General features: G+C 46.2%; 1 protein-coding gene and 1 long non-coding RNA gene across 2 annotated transcripts in view; one reads left to right on the forward strand and one right to left on the reverse strand.

Moving 5' to 3' along the window:
* The window catches only part of SLIT3 (slit guidance ligand 3), a 587,735-nt gene that overhangs the window by 128,282 nt on the left and 442,169 nt on the right, over positions 1–17,284 (forward strand). The window lies entirely within an intron of this gene.
* On the reverse strand, positions 12,084–15,453 carry LOC139075047 (uncharacterized). The gene is made up of 3 exons (XR_011525075.1): positions 15,080–15,453; positions 14,061–14,241; positions 12,084–12,287 (listed from the first exon to the last, which is right to left on the reverse strand). It is a non-coding gene; the product is annotated as an uncharacterized lncRNA (long non-coding RNA).

Genomic DNA, 17,284 nt, shown 5'->3' on the forward strand with positions numbered 1-17,284 from the left:
TGTGCATATGCTTGTCTGGGCTTGACAGTTAGGGACTACGCTCTGCAGGCAGGAATCTCACATTGCTTTGTGTCCCCATGGCGTCTAGCACAGCACTTTGCATCAAGAAAACTTGCATTTTTGCGTGTTGTTTGAGAGGTAGATGCGGCTTGTGTTCACTTTGTACCAGTTATCTGGAGACAGGAAGGCAGGGAGCTTCCCCTCCTGCTGCGAAGGGAATGACTGTGGTGATTGACAGGGTATCGCCACCTTGGGCATCACACCCACCCAGAGGGCTGGTTAAAACATCCCTGGACCCACCCGGAGAGTTCCTGAGTCAGTAGGTCTGGGTGGGGCTGGATAATTTGCATTTCTACCTAGTTCTTGTGTGGTCTGGGATCTTGCTTTGAGAACCACTCTCACAATGGGAAGGACAACCCAAGTTCAAATCGCAGCTCTGCTGCTTACTGTCTGACCACAGGCAAGCTTCTACAACCCTGGGAGATCCAGTAGAGCTTTCTCTAAAGAGAGAAGACTAAGCTCCTCAAGCTGTTGTGAAAATTACTGACTTATTACATATATACATAGTATTTATTTACCAAACACGGATATGACTCTTACTATTTGGTAGGTACCTGCCAGCATCCTTTACAAATATGAGCTCATTTAATAGCCATAACAAACCTAGGAGGTGGTCCTCTTGTTTTCTTCAATGTACAGAGAGGTGACTGAGGCCCAGAGAGGTTCTTTGACTCTCCTGAGGTCCCCTGGCTACTAGGCGTAGAGCTGGGCTGCATCCCAGGCGTCCTGGCTCCAGAGTCCAGTACCTGTCCTGTGGCTGACAAACCTCTCCCATTCTCAGGTAGGCTAAGAGTGGCCCCTCCAAAAAGGGCAGAAAGACTGGTTTTCTAGTTCATAGGCCTATTAACCAGAAATGACAAGGAAGGGACAACTGTTTTATGACCACAGCTTGCAAATCACGTGCTTGACCTCCCTTCTGATACCAATATGGTCAGTCAGGAGTGGCTGTTTCTCTTTAAACTTCTCTGGCACTGAGGTTTATCATTGCTCAAGAGGAGGGTGCTTGAAAGAAGCCTTGTGGGCTGAAGGAGTGTAGGAGGTGAGTTGCGGGTCAGTAATAACAGTGGAAAGAGGTTTGCAGCTCCCCCACTGAGGACCTGGGTGGGGGGTCTGGCAGGCGAGTGGGTGCAGAGGCATGGCCTGGGGAAGGGGCAGTAATGGACAGGGTGGGAGGGGAGCAAATAGTTTCAGCCTGGCCGGGTAACTGAAGCCAAGAGGGCAGGCAGTGGGAGAATTCCAGCTATGTCATGGGAAATGGCTGTGACCAACGCTCTGATTAGCTGCCGACCACAAATCCCCTGGGACCCTGCCAGGGGTCAGGAGACTGGGGCACCTCTGGGATGCCAAAGGGTTGCTGTATTTTATTGTCAGAGGAAAAAAGGCGATTTTGACTGTTATCCCTGGATGTGAGTGCTGGCACTGCCAGGAGCTGAGAGCTGGGTGGGGACGTGGGAGTGAGAGGGAAGCTAGAAAAATCTACTTTTCATTCCAGGGAACACAGAGGAAAGACCAAGCTACACTGCTGGGGCTTGGCATGATCTCATAGCCTTTTTGGCCACCATCTCTGAAGCATTTTTGCCCTTTCTTCCCCTCTCTGCAAGGTGGGACGTCAGAGTCTCCCATTGCCATGTTAGAGGCATAAATGGGAAAAGTTGGCCTGGATCCCTCAAAGTGTAGATGAGATGGAACGGCAGGGCTTCTGGGAAAACAGACTTCACGAGTGAACTCCATAGTCTGCTTGTTTGACATCTTGGGGTTGAAGCTGAGCAACGAGATGTGGAAAAATCAACTTTTGGAGTAAGTGAGCTCAGTGCCCAGCCCGTCATGGGGACACCTGGAGGAACAGGGTCACATCACTTACTTCATTTCTTTAGCTTTTCTCAATGCCTGGCATCATGAAGCCTTTATAAATGTTTGCTGAATGAATGAGGGGACTGATTGATTAATTAATTGATTATGTCCAAAAGGATAATGATTCAAAAGGAATCTCAGCTAACACTTTAGAAATGCCTGATGAATGAAAGCTTTCTCTGAGCTCATCACGGTCCTGTGTGACTGTGGAAAGAAGTCCTTCAGCCAGGCTAGAGGGAATGAGACAAGCTTCTTTTCTGGGGGGATTTCACTAGATTTCACAGTACGCTGTTAAGGTTAATAGCCCAGTCCCTTAGAGTTAGACTCAGCAGGCTTGTAGTACCGGGTAAATGAGATGTGTGATCTTGGGCAAGTCACTTAACTTCTCTGAGAAGTAGTTTCCTTACCATTATAAAATGAGGATAATAGTAGTACTTTTCTTCTCAGTTCATTAAAATCATCTCTCTGAAGGGCTTGGCACGGCGATAGACCCATAGTTGCCTTCAGTAAGTGTAACTTTAGTATCAGTGAGGATTAGGTTCAAGGAATAGAAAACTCCATAGTAACAGAGTTTAAACAAGGTAGAGATTTATTTTTGTCTGAACTAAGACTCCATGGAGAGGAAGTCCAGAGTTGGTGTAACAGCTCTGCTCCAGCAAGTACTCAGAAAGCCACGTTTCTCTAGCTTTTTGTTCTGTTATCCCTATGTTGTCCCTATCAGGCCTTACCCTGATAGTCTAAGTTAGTGTGGCAGCCATCACATACACTTTCCAAGAGGCAGAATGACAAGGAAAACTCAAGAAGGCAAAGGGACGTGTGCCATTTGCCTTTTAAGAGAAGTAGCCATATAACACTTCTGCTTATGTTGCATTAGCATATACTTGGGTTGTGCTTTTTTTTTTCTTTAAATCCACCAATCTCTGTCTTTTAATTGGTATATTTAGGCCATTTATATTTAATGTAATTATTGGTACGTTAAGCCTGCCATTTTATTTTCTGTTTGTTCTGTTTTTTCTTTCTCTATTTTCTTTTTCCTTCTTGTAGGTTATATAATCGTTTTTTAGAATTCCATTTTGATTCATCTGTAGTGTTTTTCAATGTCTCTTTATATGTAGCATTTTTAGTGGTCCCGCTAAGTATTACATTATATGTACTTAACTTATCACATTGTATTGGTGTTGACAGTTTACAAGTTTGAGTGAAGTGTGAAAACCTTGCCTCCATTTATGTTCCTTTACCCTACCCAATTTATAATAAAATTGTCTTAAATATTTCCTTTATGTACATTGAGAACCACACCAGATAGTGTTATAATTTTTGCTTCAACCACCAAACATAATTTAGAAAACTTAATAGGAAAAGGAAATAAATTTTCCCATATTTTTTCTCTTTTTTTTTTTTTGGAGGAAGATTAGCCCTGAGCTAACATCTGCCACCAATCCTCCTCTTTTTTGCTGAGGAAGACTGGCCCTGAGCTAGCAACATCTGTGCCCATCTTCCTCCACCTTATATGTGGAACGCCTGCCACAGCATGGCTTGACAAGCGGTGTGTGGGTCCGCACCCAGGATCTGAATTGGTGAACCTGGGCCACCGAAGCAGAACGTGTGAACTTAACCACCACACCACTGGACCAGCCCCTCTTCTTTCTTTGTTTTGATGTTCATTTCCTTTCTGTTTAGAGAATTTCTTTTAGCCATTTTTTCTTTTTTAGGATACATCTGCTAGTGACAAATTTTCTTAGTTTCTTTCATCTGAGAATGTCTTGATTTCTCCTTCATTCTGAAGGATATTTTTGCTGTGTAGAGTTCTGAGTAGACAGGTCTTGTTTTTTCAGACCTTGAAAAACTTTGTGCCACTTCCTTCTGCACTTCATGCTTTCTGGTGAGAAATCTGCTATCATTTGAATGGTTTATTTTTCCCTTACAGGTAAAAGGATGTTTCTCTCTCACTACTTTCAAGACTGTTTTTGGTCAGTTTTTAGAGGTCTGACTATGATGTGTCCTGGCATGGATTTCTTTGGGTTTTTCCTTTTTGAGTCTGCTCACCTTTTTGAATCTGTGGGTTTATGTCTTTTCCCAAATTTGGGGAGTTTTCAGCTGTTATTTCTTCAAGTACATTTTCAGCCCTGCTGTCTTTATTTTCTTCTTCTGGGTCTCTGATGACACAAGTGTTAGATCTCTAAGGCTCTGACCACTTCCTTTCAGTCCATTTTCTCTCTGTTGTTCATATCGGGTAATTTCTATTGTCCTATCCTCAAGCTAACTGATTCTTTCCTCTGTCCACTCCATTCTGCTCTCAAGCCCATTGAGTTTTTTTTATTTTGGGTACTGTATTTTTTTGTATTTTTCAGTTCTGAAATTCCCATTTGGTTCTTCTTTTATCTTCAGTTTCTTTGTTAAGACTTTCTAGTTTTTCCTTTGTACCAACTGTGTTCTTTGTTGCTCCTGGAAGCATTTTTATGATGGCTGCTTTAAAATCTACATCAGCATTGACATTTTTTGATTGTCTTTTCAAATTTAAGTTGTGATTTTCCTTGTTCATGGTATGATGAGTAATTTTCTGTTGAAACTGAACACTTTGGGTATTATGTAATGAGACTCTGGATTTTATTTAAATCTTCTGTTTTAGCTGGCTCCTGACACTGCTCTGGCAGGGGAGAACGGGGTACTGCCTTGTTACTGCCAGGTGGGAGTGGAAGTCCAGCTTCCCCACTTGGCCTCCACCGATACCTGGAAAGAGGGCTCCTTGTTACTGCTGTGTGGGAGTGGGAATTTCAGCTCCCCACCAAGGCTCTGTTGATACTGCCTGGCTGAGAGGGCAAGAATGCCTTTTTAGTGCTCCCCAGATGGCCTCCCCAACAACGTGAGGGGAGTGGAGGTGGCCTCATTACCTCTGGGTAGTGGTGAAGTAATGACTTTCCCTGGAACTCCTCTGACACCACTTCAGTGGTTTGGTCATACGGGAGAGCCACCTTCTTACCATCAGCTGAGTCTAGAAGACCAGACACCGTGGGGCTGGATTTCACTACCACTCAGCAGGGTTAACTTGGCCTTCTCTGATACCACCCCAGCAAGGGTTTGGGGTACCTTGTCAGGCTGATGAGGGTAGAAGTCTGGGTTTCCCACTCAGCCAGTGCTAGTGGAGGTGTGGCCGCAGGTATTTCTGTGGTGTTTGGCTGGAGTAGAGCGGTTATTGTCTGGAAGTTTTCTGTTTGCAAGGCTGCTTCTCCTCTGCTCCTTTGACTAGGAGAACAGGCTTTATTTGTGTGGGCCCGTTGGCATACTGGGGTTACTGGCTTCACCAGCACCAGGTCTTGGATATGTGAGTGAAAAGAAAACCCAGGGAACTTGCCACTGTATTGTTCCTCAGGTTCCAGGTCCCTAGCCAGACTGACTTCTTCCCTCCACCTTTCGGAGTCTTCTGATACTTGTTTCAAATCATGTCCAGGGCTTTAAATTGAACTCAGAGGGAATAATAAGGCAAGGTGTCACCATCTACTCCCTCTTCCTGGAAGCAGAAGTCCCCTAAGATGGCTTTTTAAGCATTTTATCAGGTACCTTGGTGGTCCTGACAGGTCTGAACTGAGCCATTTGATGGTTTGAGCCATGGTTTGTGCATATATAAATCCACCTTTAAATCTGCTGGGATGATTTTTAAAGATTCTGCCGGGTGCCCATCAGAAATGGGGTGAAAGATGCTCTCCACTGAACTCTTGATGAAAAAGCTACTCACAAGGGGAGGAAACAGCCCAGGACAGGCAGAGAAGGGGCACATATGAGCCTTCCCACCTCCACCCCCTGGGAATGCTGCTCCTCCTGCCCCTCCCAGGACCAGGCTGCTGGAGCAGGAAGACTGTTGACAGGCTGAGCACGCCACTTGTCAGAGTAGCCATTAGGGGTGGGAATCAATCAGGGCACCCGCGATTCAGGTCAAAATGGCCATTAAGTGGGATGTTGCTTGGCCTTGTGTGTGTGGGTGGATGCTCGCGCATTGTGGCTTTCTGTGAGGCATCTGTCTTAGCTGTAACCATGTTTTCAGGGGCTTCCTTTTACCATCATATTGATTTCTTCCTCTTTTTCAGCAGGGCATGAGCTGGGATGAGAGTCATTGGTTTTCCCTTTAGCAGTCAGAAGGATGAACTGGGCAGCTTATAATAATAGGCTTGATATTTCCCAGAATGTTTCCTGAAGCTCCCACGGGCTAATAAATTAAAAAGTTTTGTGGTCAAAAACATTTAAGAAGTACTGGGTTAAAATAAGTTAACTACATTTCTCTATTGTGGGACTTCTACGAACCTTTAATGTGCTGATGTGCATTGTAAAATCTGCAGCGTCTCCCTAATTTACCAGTCATGGATCCATTTTGTTATGGAGCGTTGCTTGACACTGGGGTCCTGGGGAGACGTTGCATAGGAAATGCTGCCATAGACAAGGTTGAGCGTTTTACAAGTTTGAAGAGAGGCAGTCGTGATGGTCCTTCTAACCAAGGTAAATAAGCAGACTCTCTCCCCATCTGTGCCCACCTCTGTGCCTTCAGAAAAAGCAACTCCTTTTTTTACATCTGTCACCTGGGAAATTGGAGAGTGATGTCTTAGTCAGATCCATGTCCCTTGCAGACCCTTATTTTTAAGGAAAGAAAAAGTCCCCAGGCTCTGCCTTGGGTACCCCCAAGGAATCAAGTCCCGCAAGTTACACAGGGGTGCAGTCTCACTCCACTGATGTGAAGACCATGCTTCGTATCTTCTCCCTGCCTTCTCTCAGTTGCAGCCCTGCATCCATGTTAGAATTGAGATCTCTGCTCAGTTAGGGGTCGTTTTGCCTCCATGATTTGATTTTACCCAGGACAAAAAGTTTATACCTTTGGCAGCGTGGGGGGCATTGGGTTTTCAATAAATTGATTTCAGTTCCAAATGGTTCATGATGTTGCAGTATGGCAACGTGACTTGGACCAGGAGAAAGGCTCTGATCCCTATCAGTTGCAGACACTGAGGTGTTGACAGTCTTGGAACAGTGTTGCTTTGTCTGAGGAGGAATGCAACCTCCAAAAGCTGATTGCATTGATAGAGAAGACTTGAGTCCACTGTCCTTTTGTCAGGCAAATACGTGGATCTGCTTTGTAAACTGGTCCTTATCTGACTCCCAGACACAGGGTTGAAAGGCTCAAACACCAGCCACCCAACACTAGGTTACCAAAATCTGCACCTGCTTGTGCACATTGTAGTTCCTTTAACCTTTAACTGGCTCTTGGTTGAAGCTGGTAGGCCAAAATGTGTGTCTTTAACTTTCTCATCCTGTTTGATTCTTAGAGCTGATTTTTAGATGTTGTCCTCTGTTAAGGTTGCTAAGTAAAGCATTCTTTTTGCCACGAGGTATGTCCAAAAGATGGCTTGCTCTGAGATTCTTTGAAGGCTAATTTGGAAAAGCCTTGGTGAGCTCATACGTTTAAAAGAAAGGTTCCAATTACTCGTGCTCATTTTCTCTGATTTTCATCTCAGTGTGCTACAGATTTCAAAATAAACTTTAGAATTCCCCAATGTTGACACCACATAATTAGTATAATAGCTAATATTTACTGTGCACTTAAAAGGTACCAACATCATGCTATCCTTTCTACGTATTAACGGATTTAATTCCCTCAACACCTCCATGAGGCTATCTTGATTTTACAGTGAAGAAACAGGCACAGAGTGATTGAGCAACATGTTCAAGGTTGCACAGCCAACAAAGCTCTGGGGCTGGGATTTGAACGAAGCCAGCAATCTGACCCCAGAGAGCATGCATCCTCTCTCAAGACACACCAGGGGATGGCCCTGTTCCTGGCAATGAGATGAGGTGAACAGGCAGAGGCTGGACCTAGAAGCCTAGGAACAGGTGGAAGGGGCAGAGTCATGCCCAGCTGTAGGTGATGGTAGGAGCCAGAACCCAGAAAGTGGAGGCTATGGCCACAGGTAATGTCAAGAAGCTGTCAGCATGGGGAGGTACAATTATAAGGAGTGGGAGCAGAACACAGCGATGGAGAAGTCAGGAGTCACTGTTACTCAGAGACCTGGAAAGGCTGGCCGCATCAGGGGAGTTGGTCACAGTTTCAGCTGAGTGGGTAGGGTTCAGGGGCAGGAATCACAAGAGAAGGGACTCAGGCACCAGGTAGTTCACCTTGATGGGGTCAGGCCAAAGGAAAACGTCTGGAACCAATAACCAGACTCAGAGTCCAAGGTGGGGATTGAAGGCAAAAGTCGAGCTAAAGGTCGGGGTTAGAACCAGAGTCAAAGCCATGTGGATGATGGGGAGTCCCCACATGTGAGGCGGAAATCCCAAAACCCTCTCTGCCCAAGTGATAATTAACTCCTAGTATTGATTCAGGACAAGCCCCCCAGGCAGAATGCAAGCAGGCTGTGCCTGACACATAGCCTGTCCTGGAGCCAGAGAGAAAATCCAGGCCTGGGCGTTTCCAAAAGAAAAAAAATGCCAAGTATCTGAATGTTGTCTGGCAGTCTGTTAGCGGAGATAGGAAAACAGCAGACTTGGGTGTTGTAATACCACCTAGCCGCTCATTCAAATAAAACACTGTCTGCTGCCACAGTTTATAGGATATAATATTTGTTGAGAGAATGAGAATTCTACAAAGGGGTCTGTAAACTGCCCAATATAATTTCCATTGGTTTGTAGAGTCTAGAAGTTGGATATGAAATTTTTGGACTTCAGGAGTTGTTCAGGGAGAGAAAAATCGTTGTTTGTACATTTACCAAATACTAGAAACTTGCTCTGAGTCAAAGCAGGGTTGGGGGTTCTCCTGCCCACCTCCTGGGTCCAAAGAGGATGAGGGGTGGGCCGTGTAACTTGATTTGGGACAACTTGTCAATATTTGGCTGTGATGTCTGAAACCTGGCCCACGGGGGCAGAAGTGATGTCTTATCCAGACCCACGTCATAGGAGATGTGAACTGGATTGAAGTCAGAGCAGGGAAGGCTGTGGGGACCTCGGTGCCTTCTGAAGATATTTTTAGAATGCTTTTAACCTGAAAAAAGGGAAAGTGCCACCCTTCTGGAGACCATGAAGCCGAGAACGGCTATAACTAAACCAGGCTACTGCCTAAATTGGGGGAGGCCTTCTGGCTGCTCCCCTGGGGTCGGGGGAAAGTGCCTGTTGCTGTGCTCTGGGAATGTGACATGCAGGAGAGGGTGTAATTATAGCCGCCCACCCCCTCTGTTTAGGCTGAGACTAGGACACCTACAGCGTCAGGGAAGGAAATAATTATTCTCCATATTTGTGAATGTGGTTTACAAAACACACAGATGGATTTTATATCACTGACAGCACTGAATACTCTGGTCGGGCTTATTGCCCCACACTTTGCTGATGAGGATCTTGAGGTTCATGTCACATGTCCATACAGCTATGCAGGAGACCCTCAGCCCCTGCATCCAGACTCTCAGCTCCCACGCTCAGGACGTAAGGCAAAAAGTGTTGTATAGTCAAAATTACCCTGAAAAATAAGGCAGATCGTGCCCCTCCCCCACCCCCACCCCAAGAGCTGTGCTCGGCCAGTTTGGCTTTCAAAGTTGGAAGTGGTCAGTTTCTTCAGTGGACTGCTGGCTGAGGGAGTTGACGTGCCTTTAGAGGTTAGAAGAAACGTGGAAAGTTTCTTAATACCCAGTATGCATGAGAAGCATGCAGGAGCTGAGACGGCCTGGGGAACCACAGACTGGCGTCTCCCCTTCCACGCTCACCTGGGCGTTTGCCTTCTGAGTGGTGTGGCAGGTAACTGATTCAGTTATTGACGTTCTCTCTCTTCTCCTCTGGGACAAATGCCTGTGGTTGAATTTGCCCGGTTTAAATGAGTGTGTGCAATAAGTTACAGAGCAGGCGTTCCAGCCACAGGCCCCTGACTTCGAACCTGGGGCTCTGCCTACCACTGTCACATGGCCTCCCTTGGTCCACTGATACTCTTAATCAGTGAAATTGACCTTCCCGTGGAGAGCCGGGAATAACATAAGATGAGAAGACTCGGCCAAGGGAACCATAGTCTGCTGACCTTTCAGTAATCATAATAATAAAAATAAAATGATGATAATAATAATGGCAACAACAAGTGTTGAGATCTCATCTCGTGCTAAGTGTTGTACAGGTTTTTTTCTCCTCTGCTCTTCAAACAACCCCCTGGGACAGGTGCTCTGATTATCCCCATTGTATCAATAGGAAAACTAAGACATAGAAAGCTGGAACAAGGTCACTCAGCTTATAAGATCTGTGGGCAGGCTTTGAACCTAGATCCAGGCATCTCCAAGTCCATGCCCTTAACCACTTTGCTCCTCTGTTTCGTTCTCACCCTTTTCCTGACCACTGAGCCTTGTGTCCACATACCCTGTGAGGAAGGCAAGCCCTCAGAGGCTAGAAGGAGCAGACCTGAGCACCTGACCCTAGGCACTCTGGCTTGCTCTTCATCACGGACCTGGGAAGTTAGGAGCAAATGACCTTGTTTTCTGACTAAATAAAGTTCCCAAGAAGGATGACACTGATGCCAAGTGAAATCCTGGCCAGCCCCCTTCTGCCGGTGGTGCAGATTCCTCAGCTGCTGTGCACTGTACTCTCCAGAGGAAGCTCATCTGGGTCCCAACCTTGATTTTCCTCCTGCCAAAGCTGTTATTGCAAACTGATTTTTTTTTTTTTTTTTTGGATGATGAAGATTGGCCCTGAGCTAACATCTGTGCCAAACTTCCTATATTTTTGTATGTAGGACAACATGGCTTGATGAGCAGTGTGTATGTCTGCGCCTGGGATCCAAACCCGTGAGCCCTGGGCCAAAGTGGGACATGCGAACTTAACCATTATGCCACTGGACCAGAACTAGCTCTCTGGGGTGCCACACCTTCAGTGCGATGGGCCAGTAGAACCCAGTTCCAAGGGTACTGTGCATGGAGCTAGCTCAAGGCCCTTTCAGAAATGAGGGCAAGCGGTTTGATCCTAGTAAAGAGGGAAGCAGGGCCGTGCATGGCAGAGGGAAGTATACTTCCAGGCAGCCAAATGGTGCATTTAATGACATGGCTACCTGCTGTGCTGCGAGAGAAGGCCATGGCCAGGCCAGGAGCCACCGCTCAGTGGGAAACAGGGGCCGATTGCCGCTTCCATTTAACACATTGATACCAGTCTCCTTTATACTTAGCTTTTCTTCCTCACTCTTAGCCCCGATTCCTGGCCTGCCACCTGGCTCCTAAGTCCCGAGTTGTGTTGCTGGGTTTCTTCCACTGCTGGACGCCTCACATCCACAAGTCCAGCTGCGAAATGCTTAGGGGCCTCTCTCCGGGGAAGGAAAGGTTTGAGTTTTGCTTTCTCCAAATTGCTGGAGATTTAATTTTGGTAGATGTTTCCAGCACCTCAGGCATGAGTTCAATTTGCTGATTTCCAAAGCCACATGCAAGGGTGGTCCTTTAAGAATGATGGATAATTTACAGAGTGATAGCTGGAAGCTGCCCTGCATCCCCAGGTCCTTTGGAGACGGGTAGATGGGACCTCTTGTTCAGATGGGAGCTCTTGTTCAAGGTCACAATGCTTCAGTAATGACAAAGAACAGAAGCCAGGTTACCTGATTGCCAGGCCAGCCCTCTCACCCTCTACAGCCTGGTGCCGCCATAAGGCAAAGAGGTGCCAGAGTGGCTGCTCCAGCCCAAATCCTGACATCCCTATGGGGATGGGTGTGTGTATGTGAGAAAAAGTGAGTGTGTGTGAGAGAGAAAGGGAGAAGTTGTACATGTGTGGTATGTGTGTGTGTGCAGAGAGAGAGGTTTGGGGTGTGGGTTTATGTGTGTGTATAGGTGCGTGTTTGTATGCGTGTGTGTGTATGTGTGTGTGTGTGTGAAGTAGGAGGGGGTGTTGTTCCTTGATCTCAGCCTGGGACCGAGGCCATTTTTCTTTCCCTATTTAGACCTTTGTTTAGACTCAAGTGTCATCCGCTTGTCCCTGAGAACCTGCACAGCCTCACAACTTTGTCTTTATCTCACTTTATATTTAACCTCATTAGCCGTTCGTGGGCCTGCCTGGACCCGGTCATAACGGCAGACACACAAGGCAAGGAGCCCTGATGTTTATCTCTGCCGTGGAGTGTCTGGTGTAGTAATTAACTTTGAGGTCTTGAATATAACAGGATATGGGGGAAAAAAATCAGAAAATCCCTTGCTAATTTGCAGAAGTCTATAAAACAGAAACCAATTATTTGTTTATTTGTTGCTTGTATAAGGAATATTTACAATATCCAATTGCATATCAAAATGTAACGAAGAAGGACCTGGTTTTGGCATCCAGCTGCCAGGGCTGGAGTTCCCACTTACTGGCTGCGTGAGCCAGGTGAGTTACTTTATCTCTCAGAGCCTCAGTTTCCTCATCTGTAAAACAGGAATGATAAAATGAAGATTAAATGAGATACACAGTTAAAGCCCCCGGCGCTGTCCTTGGCATACAGGGAGGTCAATAAAAGTAGGGACTCCCGTCTCGCCTGCTGTGGCCGTCCAGTGCCCCATCGTACCTACCTGCCTATAGCCCGGATTCCTGTTGAAGTAGGACCATCTCATATTGATCATTCCTGACTCAGGAGAGAAGTATCTGTTGAAATTTGATTGCTAAGGGAGTACTCCAAGACCTTCCTAGTTCCGGATACCACTGCTCAACCACATTTTAAAAATCGTTTTACGTTATTTATGCCCTTGATCTTTCAGGTTGCACATTATCAGTTTGCCCCTCTTCGCTTTCACAGGCATAAGCAAAGGTAGTTAAATGGCAGCTTCTTTGAGCTCCCAGTTTCTTTGCTTCTACAGATTTGTGCTGATAGCCACTAGAGGGTGCCACAGGGGGCTCTGGGGTGTGGGTCTCCTACAGGTAAACTCAAAAGTCAAAAGTCAGTCATTGCAGAACCTGCATAAGGGGACACCAGACTGTAGTGTGGATGACAGGAACAGAATTTGGGAGCTGGAATTAATATGGAAGTCTCGCCACATGACCAGAAAGAGCCCATGTAGTATTCCTTTGTGAGGTTAGGCTCTTGTCTTTTTCTAACAAGACCATTTACAATGATTTTACCCCCAAACAATCATTGAGTACAAAATGCCTTCCTATAAGCAATCAAGCAAAGTCTGTTAGTATCATGTACTCTTAATTTGTCATGCAATTAGTGTGTGATTAGAATTTCTCAAGCTACGTTCCTTTCTCCTGTTTTAGGAGGCTAGGGGGCTGATGGCCGTGAACTTTACAGTTAGACCCGGCTTCAAATTCCAGCTTCCTCCACTTACCAGCTGTTTAGCTTTCGGCAGATCATGTAACCTTTCTGACCCTCAGTTTTCTCCTATAAAGTGGGAATGATGATACTCCTTTAAAGGACTTACGTGAATAGTCGATGTACAATGAGCACAATGTCTGGGATATAGTAGCTTTTCAATAAATGGCAGATATTATGATTATTTTGATTTTTTTAAATGACACCGTTAGTCGCAAACATCACTGATCTGCCTTGGAGAGCAACTTATGACTTTCAGGATGTATTTAAATGTGTCAGCTCTACTACCATCATGGTTTAAATTTGACCCATCCTGTTTCCTTGTAAAGCGCTTATTAGACTATTTAAGAAATAAGCATTTTATATAGAGTACCGATGCCAAATGACAATTAGTGACAATTTTTATACAACACGTAACAGAGGTCGGGAACTGTTTATGCCAGACGACAACAGCCCCTGAACAATGTGCAAAGAAAATATTATGCCTTCTTGGCCATTCCTAACATTTCAAGTCAAGGTGTTGCATTTAATTAATCTCTCGAAGGTTTAATCTCAGACTTATTAAGAGCATTATTTTGTGAAGGCAAACAAACAGCTCTGAGAGCGGCACCAAACATGTTTATTCCAAATAGTTAATTAAATTGTGTCAGTTCCTGCCCTGCAGCTTTCAGACTATTCTGTTTTTCTACCCGTGTGGACATTTTGTCATCATTCATTTTTATTTCCTCTCCAGCCTTTTAAAAAGAGCAGCTGAGCAGCAGCCCAAGCTTGTGTGTAGTTGGAGTATTTTGCAAAGTTAAATTGGTTAACTATGGGCCCAGTGCTGGCTGCTGGGATCATCTCCATTTTTTAAAACCGACTGGGGTTTTCTGGTGATATCTAAACAGACCTGAATGATTCTGCCTCTGAACGTAAGCAGCAATAGTGACCCAGGGTTGGAAGACTGGAAGTCCCTGGAGCTTGGCGCTGCGTGGAAGGAGGAGTATCGTAGGCTGGAATCTGGGTGCAAGGAGATTTGATGTTTGCCTTCCAAAGCTGCTAACCCACATCTCTTCCTGTTTCACTCTCACCTGCAAAATAGACATGGATATGTCAGCCTAGGCTCTTTCTCTAAGAAGTGCAGGGGCTTCCTTTTGGCTTCAGGGGTGCAGGGCGCCAGCCCTGTGGGGGGCAGGGAGGACCTGGAGGCAGAGGGAAAGGCACAGATCTCTGGTTGGCTGGGCTGGAGTGGATAGTGAGTCAGCATCAGGAAGACTCCAGTTCTTAGACATCCAAGGTCAGGGACACTGGACCTGGGGCTGGACCAGACACTCTCCGCTAAGAAGCAGAAGGCTCCACATCTCTCCACACTCCCACCCTGGCACCCCCAAAGCAGGTTAGGAAGAAAGGTGCAGAGGGCCAGGTACTCTCAAACTCGTCCACCAATAGATACATACTTGTAAGTCATACTTGCATGTGAGCATCAGGCATGGTCTTGTCCTCAAGGAGCTGTGATAATAACACCACCTGACATTTCTTGAGCACTTACTACGAGCCAGGCTAAGCAGTATCTGTGAGTTAACTGCAAACAGCTCTACAATGTAGGCATCATCATTATCTCCATTTTGTAGACAAGGACATTAAGGCACCAAGAAGCTAAGAAACTTGCCTAAGGTGAGACAGATAGTACGTGGCAGCTCATGGATTCTGCTATATGAAAAGATAATGTACTAGTATCATGAATTTATAAAATGTTTATATATATATACCAGCCAGCTTGGCATCTTTATGTGCCAAGGAGGGCCTGAGAAGAATGAGGGCTATAGAGGAGGAAGGGGTTTCAAGGAAGAAGGGGTCTCCATGAGCTGGGTGTTTGGCAAAGGTGTCATAAAACATGGGAGTTCACCAGTTGGGTTTGTGAGAACTTACAGATGTGGAGAGAAGCGAGGAGAGCATCCCAGTTGGAGACGGTTGTGCAGGTGGCCGTTGAGGCAGGAGGACTGGGTGATCCGAGCAGGTGGGCGGCAGAGAAGGGTATGTGAAGGACAGGAGGATGGCTGGGGCCAGCTCGCGGAGGGCCTTGACCGTCAAGCCATTGTCATCAAACCAGAACCAGGGGAAATGAAGAGATGAAAGCGCTGCAGCTGGTGGAATCCTGGGGTGCACCAGGCTCCATCAGGGCAACAGATCCCCTTGTCCCGAGGATGGAAGCTTAGTTAGCAGGATCACAGAGGGCCAACCACTGTGTCCTTGTTATTTATAACACCACTGGCCTGTGCTTGAGAGCAAATACATTTTGTGGTGAGGAGCAAATGCCTATGTTCTGGTTTTGTTACTTAGCTGTGTGTCCTTGGAAGAATGACTCAACTTCTCTGTAGCTCAGATTTTTCTGTGCTGCCAAATGAAATGACCGTGTGTTCCTCGCAAGGTCGTTGTAAGAATTAAAGCACCAGGCACATAGTAGATCCTCAATATGTGTTAGATATTATTGTTATCATTGTTGTTGCTGTTCTTGTTATCATTATTGTCTTCCGCTTTGAGACATGAGCATTATTCCAGAGCCCAGAGGATGACAGGGACAGACTATCTAAGAGTACACAGAGTTATCTATCTCCCTCTGTTTCTCAGCTATCTCAGGTCGTTAGCTCTGCTAAAGGGTGACAGGGTGCCCAACGAATGTGGCCTGACCGCTTGCCTAGGAAGAACTCCCTGCGGCTGCCTTGCTACAAGGCTGAAAACATAGGTGTGCTTCCTTCCACGTGGAGAGCCTCATCACATGCAGGTCTGTGGGCTCTGCCTGCAGCTCTGGGCTGCTCCAGCATCTGCATGTTGGTACCCGAGGAGCAGTGTTGGTAGGGGAGAAGCTGATGTGTGGTGCTGTGGCTTTCTTGGGAAGGCCCCGTGTCCTCAGCGGACCTAGTGGGCATCGAGCACTAATAAATTGTATTTCCTCTCCAGTCCAGGAGACAGGAAGCTTCAAATTGGACTCTAATTAACTCTGAAGGAACAATGGTTTTCTCCAGAGCCTGGCAGGTCTAAGGAGGTGTCACGCAGCCTTGGAAAATAATTACCGCCATAATGACGATGCCTCCAAAGTCGGGCTCCTGACGATACACCTCAAACAAATGTGTGTTTCTCCTTCCTCACAAGGTTGGCTGCCCTTAATTGCTACCCTGCTTCATTAAGGGGCAATTAATTTTGCGGCTGGGTTTAAAAAGGCAGTAATTATAAGGCGAGGACAAAAAGCCCGTGGTTAAACATAATCAGCTGGATATAAAAGGTGCTCCCTGGCAGGTTAAAGAAGGAGGGAGCGAGGGAGCTCGTGTCCCAGGCATGTGACGTTTTCCTTCTTGGCTTTTCTTTCTTCGGTTTACAACTGCCTCTGCTGTTACAGGGTCCAGGTGTGGGACAAGCCCATCTTTTTCTGCCCAGGTTACAAGGTTTGGCATCTTATAGGTCTTTGATCTTGAGGTCTTGGCCAGTGGAGCTTCTTCTGCCATAGAGGTCGACCAGAAGGCCTGGGTCAAGCTCAGGGACTCAGGGCCTTGGGTGGTGGGCATGGCTTCCCAAAGAAACAAGACTTTCCTTAGGATTCCGTGATGGAGGCACTTTTATTCCAGTGTCACCCTGGATGCACATTCATTTGTTTACTCATCATTCGTCAAACGTTTGCTGAGAGCATTCTAGACGCTGTGCTAGACTCTTGGATGAAATGGTGAGCACAGCAAGCATGTTCCATGCCTCCAGAGGTTTATAGTCCACTGGGTGAGCTGGGTATTAATGAAATAATAACCCAAATATATCATTAGTAGTAGCAAAACATGCCATGAAGGCAAATGGGGCTACAGGAGCATAAAATGGGGGCATCACAGTGGTCAGGGAAGATGACCCAAGAAAGGTACTTTTTTTTTTTTTTTTTTTTAGTTGAGGAAGATTCACCCTGAGCTAACATCTGTGCCAGTCTTCCTCTATTTTATGTTTGGATCCTGTCACAACGTGGCTGCTGACGAGTGGTATAGGTCCTTGTCTGGGATCTGAACCTGGGGCACCAATGCAGAGCATGCCGAACTTAACCACTAGGCCATGGGGCCGGCCCCAAGATAGGAACTTTTGAGCTGAGATCAGAAGGATCAG

This window comes from Equus przewalskii, chromosome 13, assembly GCF_037783145.1.
Source record: "Equus przewalskii isolate Varuska chromosome 13, EquPr2, whole genome shotgun sequence".
NCBI classification, from domain to species: Eukaryota; Metazoa; Chordata; class Mammalia; order Perissodactyla; family Equidae; genus Equus; species Equus przewalskii.